Raw genomic sequence first — 5,374 nt, 5'->3', positions numbered from 1 at the left:
TGCCGCCCCCTGCGAGCCCACGGGGAGAGCGGCCGGGAACGGCCCCGCCCCGGGAGAGGAGGGGCTGGGGAGAGCAGTGTGAGGTCTGGTCAGGGATCGGAAAGGAGAGGGGTCTGGGGGCTAAGAGGGAGAGATGAGAGAAGGGGTGTTAAGGGTGAACGAGGGGCACAAGCACTGGAACAGGCTGCTCAAGGAGGCGGAGTCATTGTCCCTGGAGGTGCTCAAAAGGCGTGTAGACATGGGTTACTGGGCATGGTGGTGTTCCATCAACTGTTGGAGTCAATGATCTTAAAGGTCTTTTACAACTGAAACAATTCTATGATTCTAGAACAAGCATGGCTGGAGCAGAACTGGGAGGTGGAGTGGTATGGATGAGGGCGTTAAGGGCAGTTGGAAGGGAACGAGGAGGTGTGTGTGGGATGATGGATAGACAGGGTTAAGAAGGGGTATAAGGGCAATGACAGGTGACTAGGGTAAAGGGGAATATGGGAGGATGATGTGTGGATGGAAATGAGTGGGGAATGTGGGTGGCTGAGGGGAAATTGGGAGGTACATGGAGGCGATGACAGCAGGATGGGAGTGAAGGGGAGATGGGAACAATGATAGGCAGATGGGAAAGAACTGGGGTTATGGTTTGCATGGTTTAGTTGGTTGGGTGGTGTTGGATGATAGGTTGGACACAATGATCTTGAAGGTCTCTTCCAACCTGGTTTATTCTATTCTATTCTATGGGGGCAATTATGGGTGCGTAAGCAAGGAGATGGGGAACTGGAGGGGGATTGGGAGGTAAGCAGGAATGGAGGAATGACAAGCGGATGGAGGTGAGGTTATAGTGAGAAGAAATGGGGCAGCAAGCCCCACCACCCAGATGGGTGAGGGGTGTGAACACTCAGAATCACAGAATCAGAGCTCTAAGCAGAGCAAGGTCAGAGTGCAAATGCACAGGGCAGTGACAGGGGTTTTCATTATCTGTAACATCAGAGAGCATCCTTATAGCTGCATTTATCTCCAAACCTGCCCTGTAAAAAGCAAAGCACAGCACAGCCCTTCCCTAGCTATGATCCCAGCCTTGGGTGCAGGAGGAGGGGGTAAGCCATGATTGTCCTTCTCCTTCAGCCCAGAGAAATGAGGCTTGGGGCTAGGCTGAAAGGAGGCTTTTTCAAATGCTTGCTCAGTCAAGAGGGAAATGGAGATACATGGTTCCAGGTCAAAACAAACCATCGGCACTATACAGAGCAAATTGCCTTTTAATGTGTCACCCAATAGAGGGGGTGAGTTTCAGGACATCTTTTTCTCCTCAGGATCTACCAACAGCAATACAAAGAAATCACAAAGCATAAAATGAGATCCAGCCATGAAAACAGAGGTTGCATGCACACACACAACTTAGAAGACACAGAGCACCAGGGGTCTATTTCAGCCTCAGTCAGAACACCCTGGCAGGGTGTACCTTCCCCAAGGGCACCTTTGGCAGAACCAAGAGCACCTCCTGGGACCATTTCACATCATCTTACAGCTGCCAGGACCCCAAAGGCTCATGAGCAGCCTCCATTCTGCTGCTTTTTGGATCTGTTGATTTGTAAGGCTCCATTATCATGGCCAGTCAGCACCTTGTCCCATCCTAGATGCTCCTCCAGGTCATTTCAAAGGGGTCTGACCTGTTTCCATCATCAGTCTGCTCACAGTCAGGAGCTCAATCCTTCCCAAGCTCCATATTGCCCTGCAAGCAGCTCTGGGAGCCCTAGTACAGCCAGGCAAAGCAATGCATGGAGGAAGAGATCCAGAGAAACAAAGCCACCCCACACCAGGATACACAGAGACTCGTTGCTGGGCTAGCCCTGCACCAGTTACCTGATTTTATTTGCATACCAACAGTACATGCTTAATACTGGTGTGAGAGGCTGACCTGATGCTCTTGGTGATGGGTGCAAGAGGGGGATGTAGAGGTCCCAAAAAAACTTCTGACCTCTTTGACCAACCTGGTTTGCCACATTTGATCTTGAACCAAACTTTTCCCCTCCAGATTTTTCTATGTTGTTTTTCTTGAGGGATCTGGGAGAATTTGTCCCATGGTAGAATAAAATAAAATAAGTTTCACATCCTAGCTTAAAATACAAAAGAAAGGGAATTCAAAGTGGTTGTGCTGGTCTCCAGGATGACAGTTTGCAGGGCACAAAGTTGGTCAGAAGTGGAGAGGCAGACAGCAGTCAGTGCATCCATCCCTGCGCTTCCTTTTTGCTGCTTTGGCAAAACCACACCACCCTGAGCGGCAGGAGGAGGAAATCCCATCGTTCCTCCATCTGATGGCACTGCTGAGCACAGGAGAGGAAAGCAAGGACACGTCAGCGACAAATCCAGCAGGAGCTTGCTGGACCTTCCCCACACTGCTGTAAGGGAAAGTCACAACAGCCTGGTACCTGCTTCTCCCAAACTCACCAGGAAGGCTGCTGGGGAGCCCAAAACTCTGAGCTGCCTCTACTCTCACCAACCCCACCTTCCACAGAGACACTTTAGATGCTGCTGAGCTTCTCAAAGTGCTTGGAAACATCCTTTTTCTAAAGGAACTGGGTCACCAGAGGCCCAGGAGGAAGAGATGAGATGAGAGAGCAGATCAGAGAGGCTCAGGCAGGCTGAGATGTATAAGGGGACCAAACAGCAACATGACTGTGGTCCACACACAAAGGTGATGAGGAGACCACACTGCATCAAGAAACAGCAATTCAGTGCTCCAAGGCTCAAAAGCATCAGGTCCATCTGCAAGGGGCTCCCATAAGCACGTGGGCCAGAGCATCCTTCCTTGGATCCCAAGAGCATGACAAACCTCCCCACTAGCATGGCTGCAGCTGCATGAAAGACTTCTCATGAAAACAAAACAAAACCCAACCACAAAACTTCATCCTAGACTGCTTGTAAGCTCTGCCAGGGCACCTAATTTCAGGTGCTGGAAGACAAAAATCTTGAGTGACAGGTGTGCAGTCCAGAGAGCTCATCATTGATGGCAGCTTTTTAATATGTGGTTTCTAGTTCATAGTGAGTCCATGCACTTCCCTGCATCCCCCATAAAAAATGTCTGCTCCACATAAGATGCTACCTCAGTGCCTAGCCTCTCAACAACCTCCTGAGATGGCAGCTCTTCCTCCTCTGCACCCAAGCTGAGCAGAGCCTCCTCCCACTGCTGCAGCTCGGTGTTGTCCATGAGGAGATTATGGAGGATCTGGCAGGTGTTTCTGTCCACCTTGCTCTTGTCAAAGAGTAAGTACTGCACTAGATGGCAATTCATGACCTCTGCTCTAGTCTGTAATAGATTTATTAGTGAGTAGGAGGAGAGAAATTAGGAAAATGAAACCTTAAGTGGAAGTCTGGGTTTGACCAGGATGCAGGCAGAAGTCTTAGCAGATCTCATAAGCATCAGGCCAGGACCTTCCACAAATACGGTGTCAGCCCTCACTGCCCAACTTGGCTGAGCTGCACCTGGGCAGGGGGTGACCACGGGCATGTGATATTTGCTTGAGACCAGGCTGGAGAGAAAGGTCTGGCCACCCATGCCTCTCCTTGTCCTGCTCCCCCTCTCCCTGCAGGAGGCAGAAGCAGTCAGCTGACATCACTGGTGCATTTGCTTATTTACAACCACACTCAGGCTGCCTGGTGTGGCTTTTTTTGGTCACTTGGATTCCTTGAAAGGCTGCTGGATTGAGCACATTGCTTCTAACCATACAGATCCAGCTTGCAGCAGGATGGGTCCCTTTGTGCACTGCAGCTCCCCAAGGGGCCCTGACTCAGAGTTTTCTGCAAATTACAGCATCTGATTAAAATGCTTTTTGAGGGAAAAAACACAAGCCCATCAGGCAGCTCAGCTAGGGGATTTCTGTCACATTAACACCTCTTCAGCTTTCCAGATGCCATCAATCATCCTAGGCTGCCAAAGCTCTGGTGACTTAAATTGCCATCATATGGTCCAGCTCAAACCCCAGGAGCCCATCATGTGACTGGTGCAACTGTAGGCTCCCTCCTGGTATTGTGTCATTCCAGCTGTTCCTCCATGACTAATCACACTTTCAGACAGCTGAGACCACTCCTGGGAGTGAAGTCTACATGGGAGACTTCATGTGGTCCAAGCTTTGTTACCAAAAGTTACACTGGGCTTTCAGAAGATACTGCCTCAGCAAAATCCTCCACAGGGACTCCTCTCGAGGTTATGCTCACACCAACCTGCCTGTCCATAACAGTGAAGATTCATGTAAGGCTGTGCAGGAGCAGGCTTGTAGGAACCAGTATCAGACTTCAAAGAACTAAGTGTCCATCTTGCTAGTGTTTGGAGAATCAGAAGGTAGAAGAGGGCTGAAGGCCCAGAAAGCACAAGCAATGTCAGGTGTATGCCATGGAATTAAAGGTCTTGCACACACTTGTCCCTGCAGCCTCAAGGAGCAGCACATTCCTAGGTTGAAATGTTTAGATGTTTATTCAGAAACCAGCCTTTCCTTGTGACCTTTTCAGCTTACATTTATAAGTTGTAGCTCAAGTAAACAGCATCCTGGCCAGCTGATTAACCAGCTCCTTGTCCTCTGAAATCCAGGGAGAGCTATTTCATATGACTCACACTGGCCTTTCTACAAAAAAAAAGCTCCCATCACATTTTGAATTTGTCCACCACTGCCTTCCAAGATCCAGCTTCCCCTCTTTCCTCCCCCTCAAGTTACAAACAGAACCACCACAAACACCACTCAAGACTGAGAAGTCTTCAGGTTAGGGCCTGGTACAGCTGGAGTTGTCTTCAAGCAACCCCAGAGTCACAGTGTCTGTTCTCCTGCCCTTTAGGGCTGATGAAACATGATGATTTGGGAAGGCTTTCCACCAAAGATGCCATCTAAAGACCCATAGTTTTTCTCCTTTTCAGCTTTGGTTACTCAGAAGCAGATCAGAGAGTTGGTGGCCATGGCACTTCCAGTGAGACACTTGAGCAGTTCTTGGCTTCCAGAACTTGCTGCCATGACCTCACCAGCTGATTCATGTGCCGCCTCATGCTTCCTCTCTAGATGTCTTTATGGCAACAGCCATGGAGGCAGCCACTGTGAAACCTCCTGCCCTGGTCACAGGACCTCAAATGTCATGGGACACACAGATGGTTGTTCAGGGCACAGGAATGAGGATGGTGGCTTCAGAGGACAACCCCAGCATAGTACTTCATCTGCTGGGGAATTACTAGTGAAAAACAGAATCCAAACTCAGCTTCCATGAAAATGAAAATTTACAAGACATGTTTTAGTGCTGACTTGACCAAAAACCCACAGTAAAACTTCAAAGCAGTCCCTGTGTAGGAACCACCCCACCTCTGCTACCAGGTCCTGCAGTGACCTGAGGTCAGGCAGAATTCACA

This window comes from Dryobates pubescens, chromosome 2 (genome assembly GCF_014839835.1).
Source record: "Dryobates pubescens isolate bDryPub1 chromosome 2, bDryPub1.pri, whole genome shotgun sequence".
Taxonomy (NCBI): domain Eukaryota; kingdom Metazoa; phylum Chordata; class Aves; order Piciformes; family Picidae; genus Dryobates; species Dryobates pubescens.
The sequence above is the reverse complement of the archived record's forward strand: the minus strand, read 5'-3'. Positions refer to the sequence as shown.